Here is a 17,556-nt window from a genome sequence, read left to right as displayed (position 1 = left end):
AATTTCCATTCATTGTTTCTTTTCTTGCCTTTTGGTGCTTTGGAAAATAGGTTGACCCCCTCTTCTTTGTAGCAGCCCTTCAGATATTAGAACACTGCTATCATGTCACCTGGTCCTATTTTTCAATAAACTAGCCATACCCAATTCCTGCAACCGTTCTTCATATATTTTAGTCTTCAGGCCCCTAATAATCTTTGTTGCTCTTCTCTGCACTTTTTCCAAAGTCTCAACATCTTTTTTATAATGTGGTGACCAAAACTGGATGCAATTTGATTCTGCATAAAACCAACATAGAAAGGTTATAAATCTTCCTATGTTAGTTTTCAGTACTCCGCCTGATATCTAGTTCAACATATTGGCAGGTAATAGGCTAGATAAAAGTCCTCAAAATATCTGATAGAATTTATTTTGTTAAATCATATGCCTTTCTGAAAACGTACCTTTTACAGTATTGTTCTGCAAATGTATTAGTAAAACAGTTTTTGTTAGAAAGAAACACTGCAGTGTATGGATAAGAAAGTAACTATCTTATGCACATGGAGTAATTGAGGATACTCTTAAACTGCCATCTAGTTATAAATACAATGAGAGCGTATGTCCCGATAGAGCCCAATGTTGTATAATAGTCGTCTGGGAGGTGGCTCAATGTCCAAAAGACAAACAAACTCAATTGGAATTCTAAGAACAAAGTTTTATTTGAACAAAGCTTTTGCAAAAGCTGGTGGACTTAACTCAAACAGGAGAAAAAGCCACACCCACAATTTTAAAAAGCATATATTTATACCCTCTCACAAGCTTGTTCCCCCCATCACTATCGCATTCAACAGCCCACCTGCTCATCCCGATCAACTAATCTGAAGCACCTAAACAGAATATATTTCTTTTTCCCCTCCCAGGAAAAAGCCCTTTGCGTCTGTACCTGTTGTGTTAACCATGACCTACTTTTCAGAGAAAAGGTGAAATATAAATGCAGTAAAATTACGTATTGTTAAAGTTGCTGTTGTTTCTGTTTTTTATTTAATTGGATTTTATAGTTTAAAGCAGACTTTTCGTATACGGTGAAAACTGGATGCAATAAATGAAATCTCCATTGCATTTCATTTTATATCTTTTTATGTCATTTGCATAATGACATAACCATGGGTACCCTCTGATTTAAAGGACAGTATGGAACGTATGATACTTCTTCTGCCTCATTAGTTCGTTAAAATATGTTATTATGCAAAGTATTATATTTTGTTCTCAGACTTAATAGATCTTCACAAGCAAAGTTTTGTTTTCTCCATACATCTGATATTTAATTTGCTATATACTTGAAGATTCATAGAGACTCAATAATTTTGTGGTCCATTTGTTCCAACTGAGAAAAAGAATATTTCGGATCCTGAGAAAAAGATCTAAAGGAATTTATATCTATCTAGAAATATCTAGGAACTATGAAACAATGAAGTAATTTGCTTTCCTAGTATAGTTTTGGGATCAGTCTCTTAAATCAATAAACTTAAGTTTAAGCTATATTTTTTGCAAGAGATAGCTCAGATATTTGCATTTTGCATTGTTCTGTGCTTTTCTGCACACTGAGTTCCAGAATAAATAAATGACTCTTACTTTGTGCAAATAACAAAAATACATTTTGCCTAACTTCCAAATAGTGGTACAGTTACAAATATCCAGTAATTATAATTAGTTAATTCTAAAGTTGCAGTTTTATGCATACTCGTTATAGAAAATATTGTTATGATTTCCTGGGAGAGAAAAGTGGATATAATTGGACATGGTGATTGGAGAAAACAGACTTACAAATACGCAATTGGTAGGTACTCTTCAGATATTTTAGTCTACAGATTTCACAACCCTTTCCCGTACCTTATTTACATGTGCGCATTGTCACAGCGCAGAAGAATGGAGATTGTGTTGTAATTTAATGGTGCATGCTTTTTTCATTTAGGCATCATTGTGGTTAGAAATAAAGTGAACTATACCAGACACCGGTAGCTATATACAGGTAGTCGTTGACAATTGAGCCCAAAGTTTATGTTGCTAAGTGAGAAATTTGTGAGCTTTGCCTCATTTTACGACTTTTCTTGCCACATTTGTTAAGTGAATCACAGCCGTTGTTAAATGAACCTGGCTTCCCCATTGTCTTTGCTTGTCAGAAGGTTGCAAAAGGTGATCACATGCAACTGTCATAAATATGAACCAGTTGTCAGGCATCCAAATATAAATCACGTGACCATGGGGATGCTGCAGTGACCGTAAGTGTGAAAAATGGTCATAAGTCCCTTTTTTCAATGCTGTTGTAACTTCGAACGGTCACTAAATGAACTGTTATAAGACGAGGAGTACCTGTACATACAGACATAGCCATATGGGTGGAAGGAGAAATTGATAGGATGTATGAATCCATTGTTTGCTGGTTGGAGTTGGTGGGGTTTCTTAAAAGTAAAATAGATGTATTAAGCCTATTAAAGGCTTAACATACTGTATATTTTACTTCTTGTTTCTTTTTAAAAAGAATCTCATTTGCATTATAAATTCGGTCACTTTTGCAAAATGTTGTTGATGCAATTTGGGACCCCAGAAAAAGTACTGGAGGGCCACAACTGTCTTGCAGTGATGGTTTGGAGACAGTCTTCTTTACTAGTCTAAAACCCTGTCCCTGCTCTGGCACAGTTGGCAGTGGAACCTGGATTTCAAACTGAATTCAGTCCCCTATGCTGAATCCCCTATGCTGAATCCCTATGGAATTCTGCCATATCTGGAGGTCCTTCACAGCTTTCTATATTCTTTAATTGCCGGGGGGGGGGAATTATTTAATTTTTGGCAATAGAAGTAGTAGCAATTGTTTTCTATGCAGATGCTACACAAATCCTTACTGTGGCAGAATCTCCTTGAATTTATTTCTGGAGGTGGAATGTTCCTGCAATCAACTGCCAATGTTTGTCAGTCAGTAATATCTGCACCACTCATAATATGCAGGAATCGTTGATGTGAGGTTCAACTCCTCTCCCTAAATTAGGAAGCAGCTCATGAGAGAAAGAAGCAAGAATGACAAGTAGAGCAAAATTTCTGAGTTCCAGTCACTTGAACAAGAATCTTCAAAGATGAACGTCTTAATAAATAAATAACATTTTCATTAGTTGGCTCTTAATCTCATTATTTGTTACTGTTGCTGGAAGTTAGATAAGGACTGCTCTTCCTATAGTAGATGTTACTTCAGCCTTAGTTAATTCCACTCATCATTTGGATATATTTCTTGATTTGGGCTTAGTGGCAAAAACTGCTTCAGCCCCAGTTAGCTTTCTTATTCTTTTACTCCAGTGGTTCTCAACCTGTGGGTCGGGACCCCATTTGGGGTCGAATGACCATTTCACGGGGGTCGCCAAACAACGCAGTCCGCTATTTTTTCCCCCTTTTCCTTAGCTGTGCTACTCCCTTTTATTCTATTGGCTTTTGAAAGCCAATAGAATAGACTCTCTTGAATAGAGTCTAATTCTATTGGCTTTCAAAAGCCAATAGGAATTGTCCAGGCTGTCTCTGCCCTGCTGAGCCCACCAAAAGTCCCATTCTGCAAACGGTGCTGCACCAGTTGAGTAGTCCTCGACTTACGACCGGTTGAGTAGTCCTCGACTTACGACCGGTTGGGGGGTCGCGGCATTAAAAACAGTTGAGAACCACTGTTTTACTCTGATACAGTATTGTCAACAGTATTATTGAAATTGTTATGTTCTTTAAAATTACCACAGCTGGTAGGTGTAATTATCAGACACTGTATTACCAAACGCACGTATACCTTCCTCAAAAAAGATGCTTTGTTGCTTCTATTTTAATTGGACTCTGGTTCTTTGACAGAGTGGTTGCTAGGAATTAAGATATAACAAGTCAAGAGATACCGTTTTAAATGTACTGTTTAGGTTCTGTTTGAATAAATATTATGATAAAACCGAAGTAGTTTTCTCTGCTCAATCTAAGTGTAACTGCAGAATTAAGTTACATGACACACTTTGTTTTTGCATCCTTTGCTATGCCTTCCTGAGTTTATCATTTTTCCTCTTTACAGGTAGTCCTCACTTTATGATTGGTTGCTTAGTGACTGGTCAGAGTTATGATAGACCCACCAGGAGGTTTTATGACTCAATTCTGGAGCTCCGATAGCAACAGTAACCCCCCTCAGTCACATGTCTGCATTTTGGGTGCTTAGCAACTGATTCACTTTCATAGCCTGTTGCAGCAATCTGTGATCATGAGGCTTCAATTTACAATGTTTTTATATCACCCATAGGAATGAATAGATTTGCTTTAATACCACCACATTTCCTTTAAAACTGTTGTGTTGGCTTTATGACTGCTTCCCCAAAAAATTGCCATGAAATTGGGTCTGTCACCTGTGTGACTTGATTTACTATTGTCTTGACATATGACAGCAATTCCAAGCTCCATTATTGTTATAAGTCAGGAACAACCTGTACTCTTTTGCTGTCCTCTACCATCCTGTTTATATTTTATAGGGAAACTCTACCCTTGTATTTGCTTTTGTCTTTTATAGTAATTTATTTCAGTGTCTTTGTTGCTAGATGTGGGAATATATTCAATCTTGATTGAATTTAATGTGATGCAATCTTTATCTTATATATATTGGTGGATAGAAAATTTGGCAGGGATGTATCATAGTCAATCAAATTAATTTTTCAGATATGCTTTCAGCTAAACTAATGTTATGGCTGTACCTAGGCATCGCTCTAACTTATAATTTTTACTAATTGTAAGTAAAGTGCTTTTACATAAGATTCTTGGAACTATAATTTATTACTTGCCAAAATGTGACTCAACAGTATGATGTGGCTTTAAGAAAGGGCTGTATGTATTAGATTATATCAATAAAAACATATTTTCTAGGGCATAGGAAGTATTCATTGTAATAGTGCTCTGATTAATCCTACTTTGAGTATTCTGCCCAAATATGGAAATCATACTTTTAGGAGGATTTAGACAAACTGGAACAGGTTCAGAGACCTTGTTTAGACTAGAGGACTTAAAACTGACCTGTAAAGGGGATTGAGGAAACTGAATGGGCTTCATATTACGATGGGGATATGATAGCACTTATCAGATGCATGCACCAACTGCTCATTCATTAAGACTTGGTCACCACAGTAGATACATTGAAACAGTGACTGATTCTTAAACTGAATGAGAGTTGAATTCAGTGGCCTGTATTTTTAGGTCCTATATTACATTTTTGTGTTTCTATTCTAAAACTGACAGGAACTCCACTGCTAGTTTATAACCCCTGTTGAAATTCAGTAAGAGCTCTGAAAATGATAAAAAAAAAAGGGGGGGGGGAAGAGAGTTATAAAATGTCTATCTATCTTTTGTCATAGAAGAATCTGTTTCCTACTACTTTTACAAGCAGTGGACCTACAAATTTTAGCAGCCTTTTTGATTAGAGTAAATATCTGACTGCAAATGTTTAATCAGTCCTAGTATTTAAACCTTAGGATGTTAGCTATACCTATCCTGTAAGACTGAATTTGCGTGAAGCTGACATTCTTAGATTGGGATACTGTTTTTTAACATACATTTGCCTGGATTTATGTAATGGTTGTATCTACTGGTAGACAGTGAGGTGTCAGAGAGCTTCACATAATTTTTAACAACTTAAGTTGGCAGACAACACATTTGTGCTGTTATTTAATTAAGAATAAAAATAAGTTACAAGGTTTGGAAATCTAAAGTTATTCGTCAGCTTGCCATAGTGATTGTGCAACAATATTGAAAGTGATTGGTAAAGAGGGTTCACCATATCCAGCTGTAACATCTAGCTGATACATATTAGAGGGCAACAAAGAGGTTGAACATTATGGCTCTTTATTGCCATTCAGTGGGATTATCTGGGTTTTTGCAGCTCATGTAGGACAAAGTTAACTTTAACTAAGTGACATGACTGATGTTGTAAGGATGAAATTTATGCAATACCTACTGCTGCACCATGACCTTTTTGAGTTCAGATCTTTATTCTTTTCCCATACAAATATTTTAAGTTCCCTTTTCTCTAAAAAGAATAAAGCAGGATAGTATGCACAGAAATCAGTTAGTTGACACAGGGGGCAGGTGTATTTATTCCTCCCCGTTCCATTGGTGATTTCATTGTAGTGATGCATCATTGCTCCTACCCATTTGCTGCTTCCCGTCTCCTTGCTTCTTGTCTGTTCCACTTACTTGCAGTGGTTGTGTTTGAACAAAAGATTGATTACTTGCAAGGTGCAATAGTACAGAGATCCCCAACGTTTTGGGCACCAGGGACCCCTTTTGTGGAGAGAGGTTTTTCCACGGACCAGAGGGTGTGTGGTTTTGTGTGCTGCCTGCATCTCATGGATGGGGCTTTGCTTGTTTGTGGAGACTGGCTGCTGGCATGCTGCGGCCCCGTACCCCTGCAATAGTATACCCTATTCAATTTTTCTTCTGCATTTGTCCTTTGGAAGGAATTGTACCAAACCAATTGCTTTGGGATATTTTGAAGCTAGAGGTAAAGTCTACTGAGGTGACTGGATTTTCAAATGATAGTGTAATTGTTTTTATAAGTACATTTTTTAAAAAAAATTCAAAGTATGTGATTGAAAAAAAAATCAAGTCAAAATTCTTAGAAAATTGTAACATATTTTTCCTTTCTGGAGCAGTAACTAAAATATTTTGCAGTCTGTGGAGAATAGCATTAAAGAACAATGAGCTCTGTATGAATATATCAGATAATTTAATATTAAATCTATAATTTTAATTACAAGAGAAATGCCTGTTTACTGCTTGTGCTAGAGGGCTGATACGAGTACTGGAGTACCACACCAGCTTATTTATGTATGATATGTTTACATAAGTGCAAAGGTGGTGTTGATTTTTTATTTCCCTTTTTATTTTGTGCTTTGAGTCAGTCTTGACTGCTGAACAAGTCCCTGTAGTTTTCTTGGCAAGATTTCAGAAGTGATTTGCCAATGCCTGCTTCCTAGGGTTGAGACAGAGTGACTGATCCAAGATCACCCAGCTGGCTTTGTGTCTAAGGCAGAACTAGAACTCAGGGTCTGCTGGGTAGCAACCAGGAGCCTTAACATTAATGTTAAAAATAAAAAAAATGTATTTTTTTCAAATTAGCTAATAGAAGAAAAATTATTGTGAAGCAGGTCAGAAATTCTACTCTATAAAGGACTTTTTTGAAATAAGCAGCTTCGTTAAGGGTTGGTCATACTTCTTTTGTGGAGACTCTGGCTAATTTCTAAAGGACCAAGATAGGAGCACCAAAAGCAGTTGTTGTTGTTGATGATAAATAAATAAATAAATAAATAAATAATATAGACTGGCTACAAGCAGCAGCATGACAAAGTAGCAACAATGGTGCATTGGAAGATCTACAAGAAATATCATTTGCCTGTAAACAAGAACTAGTGGGATCATAAAATAGAGAAAGTCATAGAAAATGATAAAATTAAACTACTCTGGGACTTCAGAATTCAGACAAGCAACATAACACCCCGGACTTAACAATTGTTGATAAGAAAGACAAAAAAGTCTGGATAGTGGATGTGGCAGTGCCTGGAAATAGCAGAATAGACGAGAAAGAACTGGAGAAGATAACAAAATACAAAGATCTACAAATAGAAATAGAAAGACTGTGGCAAAGGCAAGCAAGGGTAGTACCAATAGTGATAGGCGCCTTGGGTGCAATCCCAAAACAACTGGAGCACCACTTGAACGCCATTGGCATTGACAAATTCGCCATTAGTCAATTGCAAAAGGCAGCCTTACTAGGAATTGCTTCCATCCTGCGACAATATCTATAATACCATCAAACATCCACATCTGCCTATCCCAGGTCCTGGGTAAGGACTCGATAGGTAAACAAAATGCCAAATCCAGTCTGAACATCTGGCTGACTGTACAATGATCCATAATAATAATAATAGAAACTATTCTCTTTGATTAATTTCCATCCATTGCTTCTTGTCCTGCCTTCAGGTTCTTTGGAGGATAGCTTGACTCCCTCTTCTTTGTGGCAACAGTTTTGCTAAACATTTTTCTTTTCACTCTTTCAACTGGGATGGGAAGGGATCACCAACTCTTCCTAGTTGAATTATCACCTACATCTTTATTCACGAGAGAGAAAGATGTCCTAGCATACCAGGTTTTGGGAGGCCCTGTGTATAAGCTAAGGCATTTGATCTTAGTGATGGGTATTTTTCAGGCTTCAGGATTTCTGGGCTGCAGAAATCCAAAGAAGCATTAGGTGGCAGCAAAAAAGGTACAGAAAATTCTAACTCATTTTTGCTACATATTGGTTGTCCAAAGCCCTAATCTTTTCCATGCAATTGTTCCAAGTTCAGTCCTTGGCAGCTTTAATTAATGAAAATTTGGATAGCATAAGTGGCAAATAAGGCCCTGAGCAAATGTTACTAGTCAAGTAACAATACTTAAGGTGATAGATAACAGAATGGCTTGAAGGACATGAGGTTGGGGAAATTGATGAAATGTATAAGGGAACTTTATACATTTCATCAATTTCCCCAACCTCATGTCCTTCATGTGATGATTTACAACTGCCATCGCTTGAAATAACAAGTTAGTAAGGCTATGACAAGCATTCTTACTTCCTTTATGTGCTGTGTAAGATAAAATTTTCTTTGAGGTAGCTAGGTTCTTACAGCAGCAGAAGGAAAGAGGCTTAAAATGCATTACGAACTAATTATTTTATGGTGACATAAGTGTTTGTGGGTTACAATCAAATGCTACTCCAAAAATGAGACTCTTGTGTGACGGGAAAAAAGTACTCTAGAGCAGAGCTCCCCGACCTTTCCAGATTGGTGGCCCGGAAGGAAAGGGAGGAGCAGGGAAATATCCACATGCACATGATGGCAGTGCATGCACACGTGGCAGTGCACTGGTGCATATTTGCATGCACGAACAGGCCTCTGGTGCCCACGTAAATGGACTACTGGCACCCGCACACATGAGAACATGGGCCACTAGTGCCCATGTGATGCTGGTGGCGATGCTAGCGCCCCTGTGCATACACAAATAGGGCTGCTAGTGCCCGTGTGGTAGCGCTACCATGAGTGGGAGAGCTCGCCAGCTGTTCCCGTGGCCTGGTGGCCAATAGGCCACAGCCCAGTACTGGGCCGCTGAGTATAGATTGGGGACCTCTGCTGTAGAATTTCACTTGGAATAAATAAGAGCCTTTCACTGTTCCTCTTGCTTGTGGCAGGAGTGTGACTTTTTTTTATTTGTAAAGTGAATCCTAAATCATCATTTTCATATGACCTACTTTACAACTGAGACCTAGATGAAATCTGTATTATAAATTGGTTAAGAGAGTGTTCAAACATTTCTACGAAGAAAAAATGGAATGTAGATTGTGCTTCTCTTTTGAACATGCAGTCAATGCTGTCTTTTTGAAAATATCTAAAGCCTGCTGTTGTGAATTCAAATGCCACTGTGAAAAGTTAGATATGTCCATAAATTCTTTAAAGAACTGCATGGGTTCTGTATAAAGAACTGAAGAATAAAAGGACATATATGTAGAACTTTTTTTTGAGAACCAGGATTTGCCGTGGCCAATGCGAATAGATTTTTAGGGCCTGTAACTAATGCAAATTGAAGAATGATAAATCTGTGGTCTGAAATACAGTGGAAAACTTTTATGGCTTTTGGTGCAAGCCAGGGAGAGGCTACAGAAGGGAGAGGCTACAGAAGGATAGTGAGGATTCAATAGGAAGAATAGCATGGCCTCTCTTTTCCCCATCCACAGCTATATGTGGCTTTAGGAGACCAACAAAGTACAGTATATGCTTTTAAGATATGAAACTGAGTGGCTGTAATTGGTTGTTTATATCAATATACATGTCTGAAAAAGAAACTGATGGGAAAATTGGAGAAAATTCATTTTTTAGGTCCTGTTTTAAAGGATTATCTCAACAGGCTTGATGTAACTGAGTAAATGAACTTGGGTGGATAAAAATCCTTCTATCTGCAAATAAGAATAAATCTTGGAAAATTATATGTATGAGAATTATAAAGCCTGCTGAGGCAATATTCAGTTTAATGTAACTAGAGCTGATTCTGTTCTAGGAGCTGACGAAAGATGGATTGGTAATTGGTCTTATTTTGCGTTGGTTGAGTTATCGCTTAGTAGATGAGAGTGCTTCAGGTTTAGTGTAGGGTGACTACATAATGTTGTTTCTAGGGAAACTGGTGGTGAGAACATCTAAAAAGGTAAAGAAATCTGTTCTGAAGAAAAACACTTAAAATGATTCTTGGATTGCATTGAGTTGATCTGTGAGTTGTTTCTTTTTTCTTTTTGTATATTGTTACACCATTGTACCTTATTTATTTTGTTCTGCTTCCCAGCATGACTATGCTTGTCAACATTGCTTATATTAAACCTGGATATTCAGTTTATATTAATTTATCTGTACCATAAGGATGGAAATAGTGCTTCATTTGAACGTTTCTATTTAACTTAATGTAGCTATATGAGGTCACTTTGCGTAGTGTTGGGGATAAGTAAATGGATTCATAACATAGAATTATAAAAGTATTTACATATCACCAGTGAATTCCATTTGTGAAAGAAGAGTACCTCAAAATGAAGTAGTGGCTTGTTATTTTGATACCATTATAGTATTATTAATCATGGGTTCATCAGAGATACAGTCCCATTTTATACAGTATATATAAAGCATGAGATATTTAGATGTTGTTGTATTTAATGTGCAATATGTTATTGCAAGGCAATAAATAGGATTTCCCTCCCTCCCATGCACTTTTTGTTTTTGTTTTTGGTATAGAACAGGTTTCTCCAACTTGGAGCCTTCCAAATGTTTTAGGTTGCAACTCCCATCATCCCTAGCAATAGGGTGGAGTTCAAGTTAGGAAAAACTGAAATAGATAATAATCAAACTGAAGCTCCTGTAATATTTATTATCTTATATGAACAAGGCATGATAGAATAGATATGCTAATTATGGATCTCTGTAGCTGTTTTAATTTCAATTACATTGTGGCATTTCCCTTCTGTCCAATAGCTGTTCAGATAGTTTTGATTTCTTAAAACAAAAATTTCTTGTTTTTATAAATGTTTTTCAATATAAAATTCTGTAGCTATCGGGATGCTGCTTACAATTACCATTATGTTTTATCATGCATTTTTTATAAGATAATATTCTATGTCTTGGCTGCATTTTGAATATACTTGCTAAAATAATAGTGACTGATGACACGACAGGCCCTATCATCTTCAGACATCTTTTCCTCTACATATTTTGTGACAATATTTAAATGACAAGGTAAGAAGGTCAATAATGACTATTTTAGCTGGACTTACTCACAGAGCTATATATATATATACATTGTTCCATATAGCTCCTGGCATAAATGAGAATGATGCTTTATCATATAGCTGTTCCTAAAATAGGATGTATTAGTACAACCTTCTCCAATTTAGTATCTTCCAGATGTTTTAAAACTTTCATAATCTCCTGATGAACATGTTGCCTGCTGTGTTGTATGAAGATGATAAAAGTTGGAGTCCAACACATCTGATTAGTTCTGATTGAGGAAATCAGCATTTTTTTCAATCTGTAGGACAAGGGTCCCCAGCCATCGGTCCGTGGATCAATACCGGGCCACAGCATGCCAACCGGGCCGCACAAACAAGCAAAGCCCCATCCACAAGATGCAGGCAGCACATAAAACCACACACCTGCCGGTCCACGGAAAAACCTCTCTCCACGGAGCCGGTCCCTGGTACCCAAAAGGTTGGGGACCTCTGCTGTAGGATACCAATAAAAATCAATAGATAACGAGAAGAAAAAGTCAACAGACCAGTTTTTTTTTTAAAGCTTAGCCTTAACCTCTGCATTCACATCTTGAATTATTGGTGGGAACCTGGTATAAGAAAGAAAAATTGGCATTCATGTACAACATGTATCCACATTGCTTTGGGCAGAATCCAGTAAATGAATGACTCTTATTATCTAGTTAGAGTATATTATTAACTAAATGTTTTGTGCACATTTTTTATATAGGCGGCAAATGAATGGGAACAATTTCAAACAGGTTCGGGCTTCCAAATTCATTGGCATTGTTCTCCATGCCACTGGCTCACGGAAGCCCCAATTTTAATCACTGGAAAAAGAAGGTCAAAAAAAGAGTATGTATTGCGCAGAATTAGACAAGATAACAAAAAACCTAAAAAAACAGGCAGAAACAGAATTTTATCGAATCTGGAATAAATTCTATAAATGGAGGGAAAAAAGAATGGGGTCAATAGAAGAGATGTATGTAGAGGTAGATACTAGGAATGTACAGCTGTATATAGATATATCATATATATTTAAATGTATAATATGGACGGACAAGACGGAGATGTATGTCAAAGACGATTTACCATGTTCAAATGTTTTTATTGTTTTCTTTTTCTTTTGTATTCAATAAAAACTTTAATTAAAAAAAAGAGTAGCCCCCATCCTAAGTTTTTTTAAAGATATAAGGTAATCATATCTGGTAAAGTAAAAGTATTTGAGGCTAGAATAATAGTACAGCTGTCTTATGGCTTCTAAATATGTGCATATAAGAATTTAGAATCATGAGAACCTGGAGAAGTCAAGCTTCTCAAGGAACTTGTTTTGGTTCCTTATTCTGTCTCTAATTAAAGTTAGAATGGTTCCAATTAAAATTAATGCTTAGATAGCCTATGTTGTTTACTGGCTCAAACTAATGCAAACTGTCTTGCGTTTTTTGACTCTTTAAAGTAAATGCCAGACGTTTTGATGGAAATTACTTGGTGACCATAAACCATTCTGGCTTTCAATGACATTTGATCAGACCTAAGTATCTTCAAGCAACGTACCTCACAAAATGATCTCAGCGAGGTGTGATTGTAGCTTATCCCAGTGAAGTCGGGAAAAAGTATTGTACCTGCTCATTATTTATATAATAGGTAATATATGCCCCTAAAAACACTAGGAAAGCTTTTACATTTGCCCATTGTAATGCCCTCTGTTATATCTTTTGGAAGAAAGATTCTGTAAGGTATCTAAAGAACTATTATGTCTTTGTGATGAGGCAGAAATTGAAACTTGTGTTTCTGCACTCCCTTTTTTATAGGGACCTACAAGACACTTATATTTCCCCATTGATAACATAATATCCAAACAGGTTTACCGTAGTGTCATCATGATGGCATTTTCTTTTGTAATTGTTAATATATCAACAGTAGAAACAGCTTCATTAATGTTATTTTCAGTTTAAATAACTATTATTCTTTAAGTGGGTAACCTGGGAATAGGGACATATTAGATTAAAGAGATCTTCATTTTTTCTCCAATAAAGAATATGTTGGACATTTTAAAAACTAAACTATTTCAAGTAAATAAAATGTATTGAGCTTTTAAGACAGTGATTATCAATGCTCCACACTTCTTTTAAGCTATGATATGTCCTGAGATATATTGTTCTACCTTGAATATTTCCTGAAAAAGCCTGTATAAAGCCCATAGGTGCAAATAATGCCCATTGAACACAGTAGAATTTATAATGAACATAAATTAAGCTTACGTTTGCTTTACGTCAGTTTACCTAATGTATCCTGGCATCATACTAAAACAAGGGTCCCCAACCTATGGCTGGCTGGTGCGTGCATGTGTGGGTGTGCATTTCCCCCACTTGTGCTAGCATCCCTGTTTGCACATGTGCCGCTAGCCCAGGTGGCTTGCACAACCTGTTCGCGCCTCCATGAACAAGCTTCTAGCTGCCACGGGGGTTGCATGGCTGTTTGCGCGTGCACACGGTGCCAGCGCATGTTGCATGTGTGAACGGGGCTGCTAATGCTGCACCAGTGTGCGTGGTCCCGTGCACACGTGTGTGCACCAATTTTGAAGCTGTTTGTTGTGATTCCGTGCCAGCCTGTGCTCCCAACAGCTGAGTCTGAGGAATCTGAGGAGGAGGTGGAGGAGGCATTTGAAGGGCCATCAGGGGCAGAGGGAGGCTCTGATGAATTACAGGACTCACGGTTTGATGCAGAGCCTGGGCCCTCCAGTTGTGTTCCTGATGAAGCTCAGCTGTGTGAGGAGAATGGGTCAGACTCAGAGGACTCACACCTGATGGACATGCTAATTGATGCTCGCACACGTCGTCAATTAGCGAGAGTAAATCAGCAGCAGTCAATACGGCAACTCCAGGGTAAAAGGAGAAGGCACTGAGAGGCAACGCCTTGGGACTGCTATATAAAAAGAGGAGGTGTGGGCGGTGCTGGTTGCTGAAGGCGACCGTTTGCAAAGTACTTTTTGGAATCCTGGTCTGTTCATCTTGCTTGGGACTACTCTTCTCTTTGCATCGTGTTTCCTGTGGACTATTTCCTTCATTTGGATTGAGTTTTGCTGTTTGTGTTTTGGACTATTTGGCAGGTTTGTCACCTATATTAAAAGGGGTTTGTTTTGTTTTAAAGTCTCCAGCCTATTTTATCAACAGGGGTTTGGTCCTTGTGCCTTTAACAAGGACGGCTATAGGCTGGGATAGAACACCATTCTCCTTCCCTCCGGTCCGTGAGACCGGAAAGGTTGGAGACCTCTGTACTAAAAGATCACTTGTTTGTATGCAGTTGTATTATATTCCATTGACAATCAGAAAGTATTTGTGATTGTGGCAGTGTCCTGGGATCGTGTGATCACCATGTGTGACTTTCCCAGCAGCTTCCAACAAGCAAAGTCGATGGGGGGGGGAGGCCAGATTCACTTAACAACTCTAGTAAATTTGCTTAATAACCATGGTAAAATTGGTCTTGACTCATTTAACCATCTTGTTAACCACAGAAATTCTAGTCCCAATTATGATCATAAGTTGAGAACTATCTGCCCATGCCAACTGGTATCTGCTTGTACTTTTATACAAACAGAGAAAAATATAAATGACAATTTGACTCATGTTAGAGTAGGAAGTCTAAAGGTTCAAATGCTCATATCTGGAATAAATTGCAAGTATATTGTCATGGAGCATTATTTATAGTGGCTAAGACACCAGGTTAGAAACCAGGAGACTATGAGTTCTAGTCCCACCTTAGGCATGAAAGCCAGCTGGGTGACCTTGGGCCAGTCACTGTCTCTCAGCCCAACCTACCTCACAGGGTTGTTGTGGGGAAAAATAGGAGGAAGAAAGAGCATTAGGTATGTTCACCAATTAGGTATAATCATGCCAAATGTTAATTTGTATAAAAGTTGTTTGATTGTCGAACGTTGCATAAGCTCCTTACAATTGATTGTAAAATGTCTTTTTTCCTCTGTGTTTGCAACAGGAAATTAAAATTTATTTCTTAGCTTTATGACAAATCAATATTCTCTGTAATCTTAGAAGTTCAGTAATACATGCTATACCAGGGTAGGGAGAACAACTGCCTTGGGCCTCTTGGCCCCCCTTGGATCAATGTCTCTTTCCCCTCACAGAACCTAAATTTGTAGATGAGGCCTTAACAGAGGCTGTAGAAAAGGAGTGGTGCAGAAAGAGGGAGCATGGGAGAAATAGGAATTCCTGTCCTATTACATACTTTGTCCTCCACTCCAAAGTCAGATGTTATTGCAACTAGGGACACTACCACCACTGTTTCTGCCAGCTACCTCTTCCTCTTCAAATTGGTCCAATGACCTGGAAGGTGGGCAGAGAGTGGGTGAAACACACCAGGCAGATAGATAGATAGATAGATAGCCTTTATTGTCATTTTTTTTAACTATGGGCACAATGGCACACATTAAAAATGAAATTTAGTTGCGTGCTCTCAAAGTTACACATACATAACACATATTTAAACGTACTATATACAACATATGCATATATCTACACCCTTACATATAAGTAACGTATAAATATTAATCACTGTCCATCTTGAATACATAACAGAAGGAGGAAGCTTTAAAGTTCACAAGGTTTATACTGTATGGAACAAAACTCTGACTGAATCTGGATGTTCTGCTTCGGATACCACGGAGCCTCCTCCCAGAAGGTAACAAGGAAAACAGGTTGTGAAGTGGATGGGTAGTGTCCCAGACAGTCTTCCGGAGCCTGCTCAAGCAACGCTTATGTGCTATGTCCTGGATTGAAGGGAGGGAACTGCCAATGATCTTTTGAGCCATCCTCATCACTCTCTGCACCGCCTTCCTGTCTGAAGCAGTGATGCTTCTAAACCACAGGTCGGCAATCTGCGGCTCCGGAGCCGCATGTGGCTCTTTGAGCCTTCTCCTGCGGCTTCCAGCCTCTTCTGCCATTTGCAGAGAGAGACAGAGAGAGGCACTTGCACGTCCCTTCTCTCTCTCTCTCTCTCTCTCTCTCTCTCTCTGTGTGTGTGTGTGTGTGTGTGTGTGTGTGTGTGTGTAAAAAGAGTGGCCTCACCCTGTTCACAAGCTGACAAGCTTATTGGGCAGGGGTCCTTCCTTTGCTGGGTCTCTACAGGAAGCTGGAAGGAGAGGAGAGAGCCAGCCTGTTCAGAACAGTTTGAAGCCAGCTTGCCAGGTGAGCAGAAAATCGGAGCGAGAGAGAGAAAGCAAAGAGAAAAAGAGGGAGAGGGAGAGAGAGAAAGAGAAAGAGAGGGAGGGACAGAGGGAGGGAGAGGGGGGAAGCACAAGTGCCTCTACACACACACACACACACACACACACACACACACACACACACACACAGTGGGGGAAGAGGACTGGCAGACCAAGGGCAGAAAGAGGGAGAGGGAGGGAAAGAGACACACACAGAGAGAGAAACCCTTTTGACATCTAAAATGACGATAACACTGCATATATCCTTTTTTACCTTTATGAGATACACACACACACACACACACACACACACACAGAGAGAGTTTTTTTCCGGTCAGACCGGTTTTTGGGTTGATGCACCTTGGTATTTTGACTGCTATACTGCAGTTCTACTGTTATAATCACTTTTGCCTTGCAGCCTAGTATGCAGGCTGCCCAGGTTCGAATCCCATAAAGGGTATGGCTAGTTGATGAGAGCAAAAGGAGCTCAAAATGGCCATCCTAGTCTCCCATTTAACTCTTTAATTCTTTGTCAACAAAAAAAAGAAAGAAAAAAAAAGAAATTCGAATACACACACACCCCTATAATAAAGGTAAAAAAGGATATATGCAGTATTATCTTCATTTTAGATATCAAAAGGGTTTTGCGGCTCCCAGTGTTTTGTTTTCGGTGGGAAATGGGTCCAATGCTCTTTGAGTATTTTGGGTTGCCTACCCCTGTTCTAAACCATACTGTGATGCTATGTGACAGGACACTCTTGATCATCTCTCTGTAGAAAGTGGTAAGGATAGGGGAAGGAAGATGTGCTTTTCTCATGTAATGCAGAAAATGCAGGTGCTGCTGTGCCTGCTTCACCAGTGTCTTGCTGTTGAGCGACCAAGCCAGCCTACTTGTTAGCTGCACACCTAGGAATTTGATGCTGGTAACCATCTCCACAGGAGAATCATTAATGCACAGAAAAGTGTGGCTGTGCCTGCCTTTTCTGAAATCGACAACGAT

At 38.5% G+C, this 17,556-nt stretch overlaps 1 protein-coding gene across 11 annotated transcripts in view; it reads left to right on the top strand.

Annotated features, from left to right (window-relative positions):
- Nucleotides 1–17,556, top strand: part of FAM126B (family with sequence similarity 126 member B) — a 51,674-nt gene that overhangs the window by 4,085 nt on the left and 30,033 nt on the right. For 2 of the 11 annotated variants that reach the window (XM_039353991.1, XM_039353967.1), the window contains one exon: nucleotides 897–956. The exons of 8 other annotated variants lie outside the window; for them this stretch is intronic. The gene's annotated coding sequence lies outside the window, so the exon portion shown is untranslated. Of the gene's footprint in view, nucleotides 1–896; nucleotides 957–8,627; nucleotides 12,983–17,556 lie in introns of those variants that run through there. One more of the 11 variants, XM_039353983.1, reaches the window with a different exon arrangement.

This window comes from Crotalus tigris, unplaced genomic scaffold (genome assembly GCF_016545835.1).
Source record: "Crotalus tigris isolate CLP2741 ecotype Arizona unplaced genomic scaffold, ASM1654583v1 scf7180000017568.12009008, whole genome shotgun sequence".
Lineage (NCBI taxonomy): Eukaryota > Metazoa > Chordata > Lepidosauria > Squamata > Viperidae > Crotalus > Crotalus tigris.
The sequence above is the reverse complement of the archived record's forward strand: the minus strand, read 5'-3'. Positions and strand labels throughout refer to the sequence as shown.